The sequence below is a fragment of the Spea bombifrons genome, chromosome 10 (assembly GCF_027358695.1).
Source record: "Spea bombifrons isolate aSpeBom1 chromosome 10, aSpeBom1.2.pri, whole genome shotgun sequence".
In the NCBI taxonomy this organism is placed as follows: Eukaryota; Metazoa; Chordata; class Amphibia; order Anura; family Pelobatidae; genus Spea; species Spea bombifrons.
Window position 1 is genome coordinate 4,143,917 of NC_071096.1, and position 19,951 is coordinate 4,163,867.

At 39.9% G+C, this 19,951-nt stretch overlaps 1 protein-coding gene across 2 annotated transcripts in view; it reads left to right on the top strand.

Annotated features, from left to right (window-relative positions):
* The window catches only part of LRRC4C (leucine rich repeat containing 4C), a 224,777-nt gene that overhangs the window by 54,738 nt on the left and 150,088 nt on the right, over positions 1–19,951 (top strand). The window contains exon 2 of one of the 2 annotated variants that reach the window (XM_053449482.1): positions 15,687–15,768. The gene's annotated coding sequence lies outside the window, so the exon portion shown is untranslated. The remainder of the gene's footprint in view (positions 1–15,686; positions 15,769–19,951) is intronic. The other variant, XM_053449481.1, reaches the window with a different exon arrangement.

The window sequence follows — 19,951 nt, forward strand, 5'->3', positions numbered from 1 at the left end:
ATATATAGGTAGCAAGACATGTACACATCTGTTCGTTGTGTTGTGATTCGAGATATAGAACTAGGTTGACCTACCTGGCCCTTGACAACAAACAAGCTTGAACAGTCACTTGTAACATAGTAACATAGTAAATTAGCTTGAAAAAGTATTCACCGCCTGTGCTGCCCTAGGTCTGACCTAGGCCATCGCCCCCCCTCGGCAGACGGCTTCTTCCCTGCATGAAACGACGAGCTGTGCCTTTTAATGAAGTCTGTGGAGGCTGTGCTGAGCCAGCACAGCCTCCATAGTATAAATAGGCCGATTGGGGAAATCAAAGATCTAGACCTGGACCTAGACAGGCCGATGTCACTGCTTCAAGTTCAACCTCCCTGATGATCCACAAGAAGGCAAAAACCCCAAATTGAAGTGTTCCTTCTTGACTGCAAAATGGCGTCTACTTTCTCACTGGATCAACAAGCCAATGGTTTCAGCCAACGGTGGTGCTGACTTAATTGGGTTTTTGATGATGGTTCTGTGATGGGGACTCCCATTGAGTTGTGTCGCATTTCACTGATGATCCGTTGAGTTGTCAAGTAGGTTCAAGAACCATCGTTTAACATGACCACACGTTAAATAGATGATTTGTTATGGGTTTTTTTAATGAAGAAGAGTCTCCTGTGTTCTTAAAGCTTTACGTTGGCCCAAAAAAAGTCAACCCAACACAAACTTGGCACAGCCATCCTTTTGGATTTCTCTACTCAACGTGTCCTGACACATACTCATCAATAATTGTATATTATGGAGGAACAAGCTAAAATCTTGTCCAAGACTGAGGGGCAGACACCTCTACTGGAGGGTAGAATAGGTGAAGACAATTAGTCTTTTTTTTTTCTTTGAAAGGTTTTCTAAACTAAAGATACCATTTCTACCTAAATCGGGAAAAGAGGGTATTTTACCAAAGAAAGAAGATAAAGAACCTTTTTTTTTTTTGGCTGTAAAACAGAGATAGTCCCCATTATACTAAAATGCCTCTTCTGAAAATTGCTTTTTTTGGGGGGAAATCATATCACGCAGAAGTAAAGTGCTTTGTGACAGCTGATAAAAAGGAATCCTACACAAACAAAAGGATCTGTGAATCAGAAGAAGCCATTCAAAGAAAAGCCTCTGACTACGGTCTTTGTGCAGAATACACTGTCCGGGGGTCTTCGTGGTTTTAACTCTTTCAGTTTGTGGATTTTACTAATGGCCAATTACAGTGAAAAAGAAAAAAAAAATCACCTTTTTAAAGATGAGATCATATTGTAGCATAAATCTTTGCAGGGAAAATGTCACAAGCTCTCAGAAATGTATCATAATTTTCTCGGTACAAATTAAGCTTTTGGCATTTTAGTCCCAGGGCTGAATTTTAAAAATGGAAATAATTGCGCGGCTGGAAGAAAAAATGTAATGGGCATTAATTAAATGGGAAGGCGTACTCGATGGGTTAAAAGAATGAAAATGAATATAACATTGAAAAGAACATATAGAACACCAAAATATTCTGCAGTAATGATGGACAGCGATACATTGTTTCGAAACACATTGAACTAACAGGATTGCCAGATTCGCCCCTAGAGCTTACAGTCAAAAATGGTGGCAACGTAATAAGGCACAGCTCCTAAAAATGGGTCTTTTGAAAAAAAAAAAAGAAAATCAACCCAGGTACTCATGGACGGGGGTACTCATGGACCTTTAATTTTATTTTATTATTAAATTAATGACATGCAGCAATAGGACGCACGATAACACCCTTAGACACCCTTATAATCATTTATTGTTTATATTATATTATTTATTATTTTTTTTATAACACCGCCATATTTTTGCTCTCTTAGCTTATTTTGGATTCATAAGAAACCCCCCCCCATCTCGATTATAGGTGTCCATAAAAGAGGCTCTTTTCCGAGACGTTCTTTATTTTGCAGTTTGATAGACATAATGAGCTGTACTCGGTCGCCGCTGATAAATGCACCGCAAGTAACTGAATAGCGATTCTCCCTTAGCCGGCGATGAATAAAAAAACAAGATTAAAAAAAAAAAAGTGATACAATTTATCTCAGTAAATGAATTCCGGGCTCAAAACTCTCAAAAATCTCCTTTTTCACCTAATTTCTTTTCATTGCAGTCTACGGGAAGACTTCTATGCCATAGATTTATCTCTTAGGATGTATATGGAAACCCCGCATTAAATGCTTATTTTATTCTTTCTGCGTGACGGATATGTATTATATTTTAGTGATGAAGATGTTAACACTCATCGGAGCTCCGTAACGTTGACTATTTCAAGCACGTACTTGTTAAGCACTGGACAATAAGTATTATTACTCCCGAGCTCTCGGAAAAAACACCAGATCTATTATTGCTCCATTTTGCATCATTTTTGGGCAATTTATAGCACTAAATGTTTTCTAATGACAAGTAAGGACGTAATAAAAAAGCGGTCGTAAAGAATCAGGGCGCTCCTCTTCATGAACCTATTTTCGATGTCATTTGGAACTGCCTCGCTTTACTCATTACAAAAGAACATTTCTGTTTCCTGGAAATCAAAGGTTTCTATTAAGAAGTGGTAATGGATTAACCCCTCGTAGGCTCCAGGAGGTTTCCGCTAAGAGCCATCATCAGCCAAGTAGCCGAACTTTCCCTGTCTTTAAAGGGCGGCGGCGTACGGGGACAAAAGGGCAATGGGACACGGGCATAAAAAGGAGAAAAAGAAAAAAGAGATCATTATCGTTAATGAAGATTCAAAGCAAGCATTTACACGAATCCTCGAGGTCTATAATAGAGATTTGAAGTATCATCAAGATAAAAAAAAATGGTATTAAAGGAACAGCAAAGCCTCCTAACCAATAAATCAAATATCAAAGATACTTTTGTAGCACCAGGAAGCCAGTGAGGTCTTTCATCTGAATGATGCGCCAGACAGCGTCTTCCATACCTTGGTTAGGAGTTGTCGGTCATCGAATCCTTAACTTAACACTAAGTTTGGCTGAGTTGGGGTTAAAAAAGAGAGAAAACTATGGAAAAGGTTGACAATTTGGCTTTCCTTTTTTGTCCTCATTGTTGTTGGTTCTTCAGAATGAGTTCAGGTTCTTCTTATGGGATTATGGCCAACTCACTTCTGTTCAACTCCACAATAAGAAGTACTTTACAACCACCTCGAAGACTTAAAGATCACACTTTATTCTAATACTTTGGGTTTGAAACCCAAATCCAACAGAAAAAATAAACCAATACCGGCCATATTCAGGAATTATGTATTATTGGTTAAAAAATGTTGAGGATAGGTAGAATATGACACATTCCACCAACGGGGGAAACCCTTATTTGAGCCTCTACTGACATATATGTCGTGACTTATATGTGATGTGACTGCTCATGACATCACAACGCATGTGGCATGACATCAGCAGGTAAAAACATTATGCCTACTTTTGACCTCATCAGTGCTCAGGCAGCGATTAGTGGTGAAGCAGATAAAAAAGGAAGGTAATTCCTGTGAAAACATGATTTTTTCATCCAATCTAGCAAACGGAGCTGCTAAGATTCTACTTAAAAAGATTCCTTAACAACAGCAAGGTTAAACCTTAAAGCGTTGCTATACATGTGTTCTGTTATATAATGACTTGTAAGAATGCAAATGAGCTAAAGGAAGTAAAAATACCATTTATATACTGTGTGTGTTTTCCTTGATGCCCAGAGAATAAATAAATGCATCTCGTCTGTCCGTCATGGTCCATCACATTGTTTGCTAACTCAGAGAACCTGCCAGTGATTTACATGGTATTTATTTATTTAATTCACATTTATCTGCTTTTTTTCCATCCCAGACACGTAGAGAAAGCAGAGCTGAGTTTATTATAAATCCAATAACTCTGCGACTAGAGGGATAGACATTTTCTGGACATTATCTGGGGCAGGGGTGGGCGTCAAGGAGAGACAGGAGAAGAAAAAAAACTTTAAAAAGTGAAATTTTGAATGATCATAACATAACTTAGACTGTCTATGAGTACGTTGGTGACTGTAGTCATTAATGGACATACCTGGGAGATCTTCAGCCAGGGAATCCGGAAGAAGCGCCGCTCTATGGGTCACTGGAGAAGCATTTAGTTAAACCCATCTCCATTCAAAGCTAGCTCCACACATGACTTCACTCCTGCCCTCTATTGTCACAAGCCCCGCCCACAACATATCAGAAGCCCCGCCCACATACATCTGTCCCCTTCGATAATGAAGGGCTCTTCGGTTAATGTAGGAGAAGCCCAATAGACGTATGTAACAATGTATCCACTAACATGGCAATCTGAAGTTGGCGGGTCAACTTCACTATGGATTAAGAAGAGTTCATTGGGTCCGCCATTTGTAATTCATAGAAATATCAAGGAACCCAAACATTCAGCTTCCTATCTGATTAATGAAGAAATGCCCACAGTGGTTGCCTTGAGGAACAAAAAAAAATACATTATATCCATTGGTATCTTGGTATGGCACTTGTCGGAAGAGCAAGACAAAAGTGAACCCTTTTTGGGAACAGTTAGGGAAAAATTTGCATTAACTTGTTTTTTTAAATACAGAAAGATGAATGGTGATCTCATTGAGCATTATGGGACGTGTGTAAATAAGAGGAACAGCCTCCCAACAGAGGTGGTAGAGGGTAATACAGTGAGGGGAAGTTAAACATTCATGGGATAGGCATACGGCTCCTGAATCTAAGACGAGACCAACGACTGATTAAGGTTTGAGTCATTACGGTGGGAGAAATGGGCGACTAGATGGGGCCAAATGGGGCCATGAAGGCAATACAGATCTAAACAGTGAAATCAGTTCATTCTTGGTCTGGCCCAAGTTGGGGGACGGTTTTAGTATTTATTCATTAACACCCCCAACCCCCCCCCCGTGCCCACTTCCCGTGAAAGGTCCAAACAGAAGCTCAGAGCTGCAGCATATTAGAATAATAAGGATGTTTGGGGCTGGTAATAAGGCCCTTCGCTAAGCCTGCTCTCTATTAGCAGTGAGGAATATTCTCTGGAGCCGATAGGATTTGTTTCTAGTATCTGAATAGAGGAATTATACCAGGCTCTATTTCAGCTGCTTATCGAGGCTATTAAATGTGAAATCTTGCGCCCTTCTTATCTACGGCTTGACAGAATTACCCCTTTACAAAGGCTAATAGCACTGATTAGGAAGGATGATCCCCCCCTTTAACCCTATCTCTGCCAGTAGACCACGCCATGGTTCTATACCATGGACCAGAGTCCTAAACTCTAAGTACAAAGTATCAATATAACATAATGACTTCATGTATGAAACATACAATGTAGCAACAGATAAGATCAGTTTATCATCTATTTTGTGCATTTACCTCTAAATAGTGCGGTGTTGATCTGCCTTTGTAAATGGGTCCCTTTCACCTCTGCTGGAAAGTGGCCCATGCTTCTACCACCTCTAGTAAAACCATCTCTTATTCCAAATTAGATTTAGGAGACATATATTAAAGATTCATGTTTGCCTGCGAGAGCAGCCGTCTCAGCTATATGTCAGAGGATTTGCCTAATGATTATCCATGGCCGTGGTAGACGAGACCAAGGACTGATGAAGGTCTGAGACTAGATGGGCAATGCCAATGACTTGGTGACATGATGGCTCTATACAACTCAACTTCATGGCTCTTTTTCCCCTTTCCTGTCCATTCATGGAGACAAAAAGATCTCCCATCATGGCTTCTTTTTCAGTGGCTCTACTTTTTGCAAGAAATCTTAAATAAGTGAATGATTGTTCCGCCGGCCCACCCCTACATTCAGCAAAAGTCAAAGAATAGCTCACGCTGTACCCCGTTCCTGTTACGACTAGTACTAATTCTAATAACACAGCTGTATGTACCGCAAATAAACACCGTGCAGCTTTTCAGATCCCCGTTGCAGTGTGTTGTTGCGCACAGCAGTCTGTGTGTGTGTCTGGATTATGTTGTGCGCGAGCCTCCGCTGTGCCATTGTGTGTCTCACGCTAGGGTCATTTAGTGTTTTCCTTTTATGTGAATAATTGCACTTTTCTTGAAACGGAACGCCGAATGTATATTCATAGGCACGTCCGTTATATATTTGCAGAGCCGCAGCTTTTAGCTAAGGTATTAACCCCTGTAGCGCTGGAGGAAAACTGCCGCTCGTCTCACGTTCTGGATACCGATATGCAGACGAGCATCGAGCGCCAAGGATCAGCAAGTGACATTGAAATGCTCTCTGCATGGGGGGTTCAGTCAGAGTGGTAACCATCCGTGCTGGGCTGCAGACTCTGCATTCTAATGCCAAGAATACAACATTCTTCAAAGTGGATATTACGGCGCTGTCATCTTTCGCAGCACTGAAACAAAATAAACCCTGCTTCATATGTATGGGCTGACTTCTCGTTGTTTAATGCTCTGCATTTCATTTCACTTCATTGTTTCTTCTCATTTATGAATAGCAGGGTAGTCCGGAGCTGCTTGATCGGTTCATAATCTCTGAATGCAGTCACCTTCACATGCGAGCTTTCGCTGTTTCATGGATTATCCCGGTCAAGGTGCTCCTTGTAAGAGACGGGAGACTAAAGAAAGAATTCCTTTGCGTTATATACTCTATATGTATGAATGCAGATTTTAACTGATAGACCACCAACCTTGTCTTTAGTCATAGTACTTAGGTTATGTTAAACTCTTGTCTCTAATGCTCTTTATACGTTATGGTCAGATGCATGCTGATGGGCATAAGGAAATCTATGGGGGAACTCAGTGTCCTACAACTGCAACCCTTTCCAGGCTGAGTAAACAACATATATGTAGAAAGGCTGGATGGTTATAGATGGTAGATCTGATAAGTTGATCTGGTGGAGAGAAGCAGGTTAGTTCAAAATGTTTTATCTTGATCGTCCAGTTAAGATAACTCAACTGACAATTTGGAGGAACTCAACAGAACTGGAGCATGTGACTCAAAATGGGTGCTCCGGGCCCTCTGCTAGGTTAAGCCAAGTTTCCATTGAGTTGATGTCCAGCTGCCCAGTTCATTGTCAGGTATGCCTATCAAGTTGTCTATGAGGGTCAGTGTCTGAATATGACAGACGCAGGTTGACTTGGTCATCAAGTTAACAGCCCCATTGGGTTTATTGGAGTTTTGGGTTGACTCACCTACTCCTGAGATGTCACATTGATTTTATCCCTAGACTGGTTCGAATAGTCTTGATATGTTTTCAATACCAGCTTGTTGCGTGTCGGCAGTTGAGTCAACTTACGTTTACCTTAGTTGTAGTTAAATTGGTAGTGAGTAGACAAGATGCTTATTTTCAGTCTGTCTACTTGACTTGAGCAACTTGGTTTACTGTGGTAGTCCTGTAAGCACAAAAAAAAAAAAAAAAGATAAAAGTAAGTTTAATGGCCATCATCTTTTTTTTTTAAGATCATTGTGTCTCTTTTTATTCATCATAAATGCATTCTTTTTGGCTGTAGTGTTGTTATGTTACTGTCCCAACACTGTGTTTACCACCTTCCTATGTCAGTTACAGTCATATCATTACAGGTCATGAAGCCCTGCCAGGTCCAGCAGCGGCTTAGCATCTGGGCTCATACACAGCAACACAAGGTCTGAGCATGAGTTTGCTGGCTGTAAAAAGCCAAAAAAACAACTATCACCTTGAACAAAACGTGGATATAACAAAACAGAATTATACAATTATCTTTCTGTTTTGTTATTAATCGACATCTTATTGAAAAGATTAGGTTTGTGTGCAAATTAGTGAAATGATTAATTAATGTATTTCTGTGCAAATTGAGACAGTTCCCTTTTTCTTAAAAATAGTTACACCTTGGGGTCTAAATCAAGCAGTAAGTTGAGTTAAGAGATAACGTAACTGACCAGACTCAACTTCATTTGCATGCCCTTGCATCTCTCAGAGTCAGTACTCTGCGGGCCATTTACCAGGCATGGGACTTTTGTGAGTTACTGGAGAGGGCATGTGGGTTCTAAGTGAACTTGTGCTCCCTAGAATTTGCAAAATTTCCACCTTAAATTTAATAAATAAATAGTTAAAAGAACAAAACGAGGGTTCTCTTGACCCCCTAATTACCAAGGGGGGCTTGACTATGTCCTTCTCGTCCCCTACTCATAGGTTGTGGGGTTGGAGGTGATTAAGGAACCTGATGGATATTTTGCCTTTTATACCATTTTTCCATCACCCCTTCCTCATGGTGATTGGGGGTTTAAACTAACATAATAAAAAACCCTATGAGAGGCACAGACCTGGGAACCTGTAGGCTATTGCTGCCCGGAGCTCTCCCTCTTTGGGTGTGGGGCACACAGAGAATCGGAGCTTCATCTGGAGCTCGTCAGGCAGAACCTGGAGAGTCCCCAGGTATGACCATGTCTCACCGTCCCATTCCATTGGGATATTAGAGGTACAAAGGAGGGGACCCTTGAGGGAGGGGGCATTTTTACCATATTTTGACATGATTTAATGCATCCATCTGTTGTAATCCAGGGAATATTATTTCCCAGAAGGGTAGAAATTCCAACAACCCCATGAATGTACAGTAGCAGAGAGAAAACAGTTTAGAAAATAAATTATTTATTACGGCTCACTTACAAAGAATTGAATGAACTCATAAAGATCTGTAATTCTAAGGCCAGGCACTGCTCTGGATGACAATAAACTATTAATTCCCGACGCGTAAAAATGAAATATATACATCTCCTTTAGTTTTAGAAATATTTTTGTATCTAAAGGGAATTTTACAAGGTTAGTTTTGTGATCCCTGCGGAGATCCTGCTGAGGCATATAAACAAGATGACTTATTAACGCAGAAAGCAAGATGATCTGTTTAAAGTAATTGGGTCGGGATACAGATAACCTTGTTGTAAACATTTCAAATAATCAGGACTGTGCTGTATATTGTATTCTAAACAAGCACTGGGCTCTTTGACTTGCCGAGTTTTAGGTCAATAATAACAGAATATCATATTCTAAATAAAAGGCTAATGTTTTAGGAGTTATATGCAAAGGTAAGGGATACGCCATGGTGGTCTTTCCCAATAGTTTGATATTCTCTGGCTTCTAACTGTAGGAAGTTTACATGCAGGAAACAAAGTATTCTCTCCTAAGGAATAGGAATAATGTTCCTATATCATAAATAATTAAGCCCCCTCAGCATCTCTATACTCTACGGAATGGATAGACAGGCTATTTTTACTGATGGCTCATTCACCAATTTGATGGACGGAGTCCATGGGTTCAGCCCAAATCCAGCTGTGGGTAGTACTCTCATCAGTGGAATTATATAAAAGGCCAATGCAGACATTTTGTTGATCTAAAGATCTTTGTACAAATTACTAGATGAATCTTAGTAGCCCACCTGGCATACTTAGACTGCAACATCTTGGTCCGTGAAGGAAGACCATTAATGGTTTCCCACCTTGTTTATTTTGGTGACTCCGCAGAGCCATTACTACTTCGCCCCTATGTATCGAATCCCTGTTGATGTATAATGTAGGCCCCTATTATGGCCAAAATAGGTGGTGGCCCTATCGAAGGAAAATGTCTGACTACTAAAAGATGATGAGACGTATGTCTCCCTTGAGACTAGAGGTAGAAAAGGAAAATACTGTCCAGTCTTGTGGAGTGGGTCCACAAGTTGATTCCTTCTTTTCTGACGGAGGTCAATGGGCTCATCAAGAAGACCACCAGATGAGAAGGACTCCTTGAGCCTATTTCTTGCATCTTCTTGTTCGTCTTACTTCTTCTTACTATGCTCGTTTCTCCAAGCCACCAAACTGGATCTTACAGTAACTCAACAACCATGCCTGAGCCCCATTGGCTCTAACATTGTTTTTCTTCTGATTTCTTCAATATTTTTCTATAGCATCATCCGTATTTTCATATCCAGCACTTTATGATAAAAAAAAATCCAGGATGAATTGCACTTTCAACAGCAAGAACAAACTTACTCTTGCAAAGGCATAAATAACACCTCAGGCCTCATAAATATCTCTGCTGGCATTTTATGCATAATTAACAGAGAGCATTGACTGATAGCACCATTGAATAGTAATGACACGTGGAACGCTATATTTCGCCTGCGTCAGCTGTCTGACGATGCTGAAATACAAGCAATCAGTTGGAAGCTGGCTCGGTCATTTTTAGTTACTGACTCCTAGTGAGAATGTAAAAATCTAATTAACGGAGACCAAGAACGTTGGCTTCCTTCTGTCTTTATTTCCCAGAATGAAAAAAAAAAATCCTCGTTTAGTGTTAGTAATGCGGAATTCTCCTTGGTTTGCCGGAGGAATACAAAACATAGCGCTTTCTTTCAAAGCAATCCCCAACTTGCCTGCTGGACATTGGAACGGGGCAGTAAATTTCCATCCGCCACCATGTCTCTCTCTGGCCTTCAGAGACCATTTAACATTCAGGATCTAACTTCTAACAGAAGCCTTTAGTGTGCACAGCAGCTTTCTAATCCCGGGGGATGTGTTGGATGAGTTATAGACTAAAAGAAGATACTAATGGGATATTAGGCTCATCTTTTTTTTGTCCGTACAGGGAAATAATCTCCAAAAATGATGTATTTGTATGTGTATCCTACGCAAAAAAAAACCAATGGAGATCCATGAGCTTCCTAAGCTAATGAACACTATTTTTAAGCTCTATTTTGAAGACCTTACTGTTCTTTTTAGTACAATGGAGATCCATGAGCTTCCTAATCTAATGAACAATATTTTTAAGCTCTATTTTGAAGACTTTATTGTTCTTTTTAGTGCTTGTGATTATGTACATTAAGTAGGTACATAGGGTGGAGAGGTCAGATATTAAAATCGGTCCAGCCAGTGTGCGCTCAAGCCCAAAGCCTCCTCCGCTTGTATCGTTGGGGTCTTGAGTGCATCCAAGAAGAAGTCCAGTGGCTCTGACTGTATTGTTACCGGCAGCCATGTCTTATACCTTTGGAATTGTCTTTGGAGACGGTGGGAAACGTCGCCGCTCTGTCAGAGGAGAAATAAACAGTTTGCACCCCATTTTTAAAAATGTCCATCCATACAATGGTTCTGCTTCCGTGCGTCTTCAAATTTCCAAGCAGGTTCGTTATAATCCTTCATAAACTATCTCTCCTTCATCGTTAAATATGGTTCAGGCAGCCTTTATAAATGTAGGGAGGAACAGGCAAGATAACATCAAGATTAGATTAAAACTTGTTAAAATGCTAATTCCACCATGTATGCCTCGGATCTTTCATAAAAATTTAAAAAACCCCACAAGTTATTTTATTAATGTTTATAAATTAATTAATTTATGTAAAAACTGCGGTAGCCCAAGTTATCATTTTGGGTCTAAATATCTAATAGAAAGCTTGAATCACATTATTTACATTATTTAAAGAAATAACAAAAAGGGTTCCTTCCAGTGCTCGGAGAATGTACCGTTCTTGGCGATATCGTTTTGCTTTCTTACTTGTACTGGAGGCATTAAACATCTATCGACATCAGACACAAATAAATCTAGTTCGTGAGTCACTTGGAACAGGCGTTCGTTTTGTTTAGAAATAATTAAGGAACTGCTCTTTTATAATTGGTGTCCATTGCTAGATCTCCCATAGACATTAGAGGGGAAGCTCTGTAGAATTTCCTCAGTGGTATTAATTAATTTGACATCATAGGCTCTCGTAGCCCTTTGAAACTCCACATGCGCGTGCAGCTTAACTCCAAGAGATCGGAGATTGAGCTTTCAAAAGAATTTTGTTAATTAATAAAGATTTTCCTGTAATTGGGCAAAAAGAAGGTTTAGTTCACAACCCAGAATGCATGTTAATAGAGGACTTGGAACTTTTAGGGGTGGGGGGGTTTAAAACATATGTCTACCTGTAGGGTGTAGGACAAGAATGTGTAAGAAGAAGAAGAAAAGAAGAAGAAAAAGGTTTCTCATTTTGTTTAAGATCACCTGTCTGTACATTGAAGACCTTTGTTTGAGTTAAGACGATAATTAAAACGATATTTCCCAATATTCCAGAATTACCAGCTACGTCATTCTCCTGAACGCCATGCTTCTATAAAATGATTGATTAAAACATATCTACGATGCTGATAAGATCACAAGAAAAAGTAATTCAACAAGGAAATGTTTGTCTTCCGGACAATGCGGTACAAGCTTAATAGGGCGTTCTATTTGCCTTCGGTTGATACAATTAGGGAAATTTCGATCAGGCCCTGAATGACCATCGGGCACACCAGCCCAAGGTCTGATGAGCCTGTGGATGATGGGGCTTGAAGTTATCAATACTCCCAGTCCAGTAGCAGATCCGGTCCACCAGTGTCCAGCTGCCTGCTGGATATGCGCTGCTGGGTGCTTCAAGAGTTTAAAAGGGTAACGTACATCATCTGGTGGCCATTTTCCTTAAACTGCCATGCCTGCTTAGTCATCCCCAGCCCAGCCCTGATTTCCATAGCCTTATGTATTATGCCCACTTTTAGACCACTTTTCTTTGAAAAAAAGAGGTTCTTGTATTTTCTTGTACTAAATTTCAAAAAAAGACACTCGAGCGTCTATACTTTTTCTGACGTGAATTGAAAGGAGTAAGAGTTATCCAGTACCGATAAGTCACTCCACAAAGAAATTACGCTAGCGCGCCATGAGGTCGTTCTTGGCTCTTCAGGGGTTATTGCAACTCCTTGTGTAGTACAAATGTAGCTTCACTGCGCAGTCATCCATCCCGGAATAAAAAAACCAAGATACCCATCCTAGCCAGAAGGAAATGGCATTGCGTCCTTCTACCTGATGCTGTAGGCATCTTAGGAAATGCAAACACGATGAATAAAGCTAATGCTTTCTGGCTGAGAAGCGTCGACTCCATTTCTTCGACTGTACAGATTATAAGGGAGATGCGATGACAGATGGCTTCATAGTGACCTCTGCCGGAAGGAATGAGCCGAATGAATCTCCTGCCAAAGCTCACTTGTTATCATGCTGTGCAGGAAGGCCAACTAAAGGAACGCAATGTTGGATAAAGAAACATTGAACCACCAGATACTCTTATAGCATAAATAATAGATCACGGCAAAAGTCTGTTGTTTGTATATCGTGTTGGTGTTGTACATTGTTGCATTCACTGTGGTATTGTAAAGAATGAAAGGGATGTTATGGCTCTCGTTAGAAGAAGAACTCTAGACGTTAAGTCATTTGCAAGGACTTGAGTCAACCTCATAATAAAATGCAGGAAAGCCTTTTTGGAGGAATTGGTATGAATTCACTCTTAAATATATATATATTTTTAAATTCTTAAATAGAATCTTCCCATTTTAGAATAAGGATACTTTTATAAAACACCATCAAACAAGGAGAATATTTATTTATTTATTTGTTTAATGTTTATAGAAAAATGGAACACAATATTCTCAGAATAAACAATGAAAGAACGTCTAATTTACATTTTAAAAGAAGCTAATGTATTTAATGTTTCAATTAGCCGCTCTGTAAGTAACCAAACATTTGGCATAAAAATGTAATACGATGAGGCACTGATCTGGTGGGCAATGATACAAATAGTAAACGTTTCAATTGAGGTAACAATAATTGTGATAATTGCTTGAGAAATACTGTTTTTCTTGGAATATACAAAAATAAATTAGTAAAGTTGTGTTCAGACAGCAAGATTTAGCTACATATCAATAAGCATGTATTAAAAACAGCGCGTGACCTAATAAAACCCATAACATCTAGAAACTCTGATTACACGGATAAATTAACAGATTGAGTTATAATCGTCACTTTTTGTACATACCCCATACGCAGAACGTATTTTAGAAAAAATTTGCATTTTAGCCACACACAGTTATCAGAAGAGTTAAAGGCGATAGAATTACCCCTTCTAACCATGTTCTATTTTACAGTCTCTCTGTTCCTTACAAGTCTCAGCAAACTTTATTAGGCCCCCCTGGAGTTCCCAAGTTGTACTTACTGAACTTGAGTTTTAACAAAAGCAAATAGCCTTCATTTCTTTTATTCTGTATCTCCATTATTTTTGAAGGAAGAGTCTTCCAAGTATTGCACTGCCAGGCTTTGTACTTTGAAGCCCGCACTCTAGGAAGAAGCTCTGGAACAAAAGGTTCTTGCAGAAGGGTGCTGTGAGTCGGTTGTCTTAGAACAGAAGGGAGCTGACAAGGAGCGCCACATATACAGCAGGGGGGATTTGATCAGTAGTCAGTCTATTTGCCACCATCTTCGGAATATTACCAGTTCTTATAACATATAAGCTTTGCAAAAGTGTTTCCAGATTTCACATCATGTGTAGAAGGGATCCAGTGAGCATGGACGAAAGTGAAAGTGTGGTGGACATCAAGATGGGTCTCACCAAAGCTGTAGCTAGCTCCTTTTGCGCCCGAGACAAGAACGGAAAATTGTGCCCCGCAGCTATTTTTTTACAGAGACTATTTTATTTACGCTGCCCTTAAACACACCTGCCCATAAACATGCATATTCACTGCTCTTACACATGACTGCCCACACACAGTGCCTTTACACACGCCTGCCAATAAACACACATATACACATATACACATACACTGCCCTTACACACACCTGCCCATAAACATGCATATACACATACACTGCCTTTACACACACCTGCCTATACATGCGCATATATACACATATACTGCCCTTACACACACCTGCCCATAAACATGCATATACACATAAACTGCCTTTACGCACACCTGCCTATACATGCGCATATATACACATACACTGCCTTTACACATACCTACCCAAAAACACACATATACACTGCCCTTACACACGACTGACCATACACACTGCCGTTACACATACCTGCCAATAAACACACATAACCACATACACTGCCTTTACACACATCAGCCCATAAACACACATATATATGCACATACACTGCCCTTACAAACACCTGCGCATGCACACTGCCTTTAAACACAGCTGCCCATAAACATGCATATACACATACACTGCCATTACACACCCCTGCCTTTACACACACATATGCACATACACACACCACCTTAATAACACACAAATACCTACAATGCTCTTACACAGATCTATCCATACACACACGAGCTTACAAACACACACACCTATATACACGTACACTGCCCGTACACCCATTTCTCCTCATCTCTTACCTTTCTCATCTTCCATCCGCCACCTTCCATCCCCTATTCAATTTTGGGAGCGTGAGGGGGCCTCTGCTTTAGTGCCGGCTATTGATGCAGAGCGCGGGGATGACGTCATATCCCGGCGCTCTGCATCATTTGTCGCCATGTAGTGATTAGGGAGCACGGAAGCCAATGTCTGAAGTGACAAATACTTTGTTACATGTTGCTCCTGAAACTACTGTGGTCAGATATGGAAGTCTGGTGGACCAAGTTCTTCAAATTACAGACATGGCAAGTTTTAGCATTTTTTTATACATACAAAACAGTTTTCCATCTCCATTTTTTGAACTTAAAATTATTTAAGTGCAAAGATTTTTTTTAACATTTTTCTCCCATATTTTAGACATGGCGATTCGTTGATATATATTTTAGATCTCCAAGCTACAAATGATACGTTTTGTCCAGGTCTCTTTACCTAAATGAAGTCGGGGACACCATTTACTAAACTCATCATCTTCTTGTTGGTCTTTTCAGGTCCTGGGAGACAGAGTGGCTCGTATTCCATTATCCAGGGGAAAAGCGGGAACAGGTGAGAGCCGCTCATTCAAATGCAAAGGTACAAAGCATGACTTTTTTGTTGAAATAATTGTCAGAAGTCCTTAGACAATTACTATCCATGCTAATTAGCAAAGATTAATTCACTGAGCTCAGTGAGAGCTAAAAGAGACATCTGTTAGAACAGAACTATTTCTTTTTCTCCAAATGTAAAGACAAAAGGTGAATTGTGTTAAAATCCAAAATATGGATTCATGTTGGGACGTTAATACCGGATAATATTGTGTTCTGCGTACCGCAGCCTTTGACTGTACATGGGACGATATGGATTCCAAGAAAAAGAAATATCCTAGAGGGGAAGAGGGCATTGTTTATGATTAGACGCAAGTGATTTGTAGAATTAGCTGTCATATACAGCAGAAAGTGTTATTTTGTATCAACAAGGTTGGTTAAGTTGGAAGCGCATGGTTATGACAATTACCTTTGGGTAACAATTTTTTGGCCAGCAGCCGCCCGATGATGCAATGCAGCCCATGGCTGGATATGTATGACCTCACGCTACATTTTTATACTTACATTTTGTGTAGCCGGCCATGTCCAGCTGGAACGAAAGGTCGATTATGTGATTCTATCAGCCAGTAGCCCACCGGGCATATGGCCGGTATCAGGGCCGGCCGAAGACTTAACGCCGCCTGGGGCGAAGTTTAAAACGCCGCCCCCCCCACCATAATCTACGATCCCCCCCCCGGGTACTTACCTTTAAACAGTCCTGCGGCGAGTCTCCCTGCTCTGCCACGGTGCCGGCTTGTAATGCTGAGCGCCGGAAATTGATGTCACTTCCGGCGCTCTGCATTACAAGCCGGCACCGGGACCGAACAGGGAGACTCGCCGCAGAGGAGAGAGAGAGAGAGGGGCGCCGAGCGGGTAAGCGAAAACCACTCGGTGCCCCTCTCCCTCTCTCTCCTCTGCTTCAAAAAAAAAAAAAAAAAGCGCTTGGGGCGGCAAAGTGCCGCCCCTTCTAAAGTGCCGCCTGGGGCAATTGCCCCACTCTGCCCCATTATAGGGCCGGCCCTGGCCGGTATGTGCCAGGTGTCCAGTCAGGGGCTGTATATGTCTATAATACTCCCCATACTGACCGGTGTATATTTGAGTTAGTTGTACGCGATGAATATTTGATAAATTTAAATTTAATATTTAATATAAAATGCAGTCTTCTGTTTTACTTTGGTGCATTCTACACAAAGAATTGTAGCCATCTGCTGTCGACATTTCACTGATTGCGACAAATGTTGAGGAAAGGGATGAATTTTAAAAGAAAAAAAACAGATTTAAAAATTAATAAACCAAAAAATTCTAAAATCATAAATTGCTTTACTCAAGTAAGGTGACCTCTTGACCACGTGGGCCTCAAGTGTCCGACAAATCTGAAAATAAGAAGGAACATTTCTGGGGCTGGATCGAGTCGAAAAATGTTATTCCCAGCTCTCCCGTCTGCACCTATTTTAATCAGATTCTGTCTTCGGTTTCTATAGTAATTCTGGGATTTCTGCCAAACTCAAGGATGTTAAATATTGTCCAAAACGTTCTACATTGTTCCAGACAGAATAAGAAAACATTACAAACGATTTCTATGCCTGGAAAAAAATAATAATAACCGCGGACAGAAATATCTGCAATCTTGAGAAAAATTGGAGGTTTTAGGGAAATCATCAAAAAAACAATAAACTTAGAAGTTGTAACCCTTTGTTGAAGAACGTCTTAGGAATTTGGTGCTGCTTTTAAGCTTTATTCATTTTTATGACTTTTGTTTTTCGATAAAGTGATTTTGGTGCAAATTTTAAAAAATGGGGCATTACTTTAGGAACAAATGGAACGGTCCTGCTGAATGAATTCTATTGGTTCCTACGGCGATAAGAAGACGCATCAAACCATTTTTTTAAATGCAAAAATCCCTAATTTGGCCAAATTTTCAAAACTATACTGTTACAAAAAAGTAAGTTTAGGAAGGTACATTTTATTGGTATCCATGACGATTGCATCGCAACTAGGACTTTCCATAAGAATATCTAACATATATATACTTGATTTGTCATTGGTATTTAACCCCTTAACGACAATGGGCTGTCCCTAAACCCATTGAAAACAATGCATTTTGAGCCCGTACATGTACAGGCTTTGTCATTAAGCGGTTAACAGGCAAAAAAACTCATTTTTTCTTAATTTCAATGTTTATTAGCAACCCACTTTGGTCTCTTTTATTCCCAAATCCCCGACGGGGTAGATACTCAGATGAATCACTTGATCCTAAGAAGTTACTCTTTCATTCATACTCCAGGTTTAGAGGATAATACCGGGGCGTTGAGAGATTTATCTTAAGTGTTCCGGAACTCTGCAATTTATCTAAAATCTATTATAACTTTGTAAGGGATTCTTAGATATCTTTTCGATTAACTTCTGCGAAGGCTGTTCCTGAAACTAACATGAAAAGGGAGCTTTGTCGTCTGGAAAGAATGATAGGATATTTCGCAATTGTTTGAAAATTTAAGAACGGTGTTTTTCGGCTCCTCGCTTCTGTAATTTGAAAATTGAATCATAATCATTAAAACGTATGATAAATGCAAATATATGAACGGAACAATGATTGTAATTAAATGATTTGAAAATGTGTTCTCGGCTAGGGACTTTAGAGAATTCGGTGCATGTGTGAATGATGTGAATACCGTATTATGTGCTGTTCATTTTTGTATACAAAATGATGTATATTGAATTATCCTTCCAACAGAACAATATTAAATATCAAAAATTATAGAAAATATATGAGCTGAAAAATATCTTTCTTAATAATCACAAAAAGAGCGTATTATAGGATCTTACAAACCTTACCTTCAAATTTCTCAGAATATAACCAAGAAGCATTTAGAAGATTCTCCTCTTTCTGTGACACCAACCTATCAGGGCCTGAGTTTGTGTCACATGACAGTTAAGCGTTCCTGGTAAAAATTATATGAATGATGGAAGACTTTATTGATTAATGAATGATTTCTTGAAAGTGGTTGGATTACCAGGGTCATGTTTCTAATGAAGCATCTGGTTACATTATAATATATTTTATTATATATAATATATTATTATTATTATTATTATATTATGGAATAGCATCTTTTAAATTCCTCACATGCTCTGAAGCTCCTTTTGATCCATTGATCTGCTTTTTGGTTCTACGATCAATCTCAATGTTTTTGTAAATTTAGAGGTTGTCAAGAAGACCATTGGATGGAAAAACCAAACCGATGGCCAAACAAGTTGAGCTATACCCAAAGATTCCAGGTATGCGTCCAAGAGGAAGCATGCTTGGATCTACTGATGGAAAACCAGGAAGCATTTTAGCTGCTCCTTCTGTCCTGGTGATCTGGATCAAAATCATTGGCTTAAGCCCAGAGACATAACCTGGCCTAGCCCTACTAGGCCTAGAATGACAGGTCTGGAAGATGGCTTCTGCCAACACAGACCTCCATGGTATCTCTCCCTGGTGTTGTATATCTACGAGGCCTGGGGCATGACATCATCTGTTGTTGCGCTCAACAAAGACTCTGCACAGCCCAAAGAAGATGGCGCCTTCTTCAAGGTAGAGCCAGGGAATAGTCCGGGGCAGTACCCCAGTTCAGGTTAAGAGCAGCGTCCCTCGTCAGAAATCACTGCTGAAGCTCATGTCTGCTTGAAAAATCTCCTTTAAAAGTAATTTTTTTGTAAATGATATTTTGAATAAAATAATTAAAAATAGCTTTATTTTAACATTTGTCTCCCTGCTACCTTCTCCCTTTAGAATCCAATGAGGCTTCACTCCCCGTGACGTATGGCTGACTACATGAGCGGTTAAAGAATATTTTAGATTCTCACAAACAGTTCTCTGGTAATTAAAGCTTAAGACGGATTAAAATCAGCTTTCCCGCTAATAAACAAGAAATTTCAACGTATTCCCATCTTGATCGGGTTGCGTAGCCTGAAATAATTGCGTTTCTTAACATGCCGTTGACGACACCGTCACGGATTTTTTGTGCGCGAGTGAGAGTGAAGTAAAGCAAACCGTTTGTTGCGTTTTAGATAAAAGAAACACTCGCGGACCAGTAAATACACAGAGAATGGTACAATTCACCTTTGTTGGTATTAAGATTCCATTTGAAGTAGAGAAGCAGCGTTATCTCGGAGTAAAATTCTCCCTCAGGCTGTGCAATCTTGCAGATTCT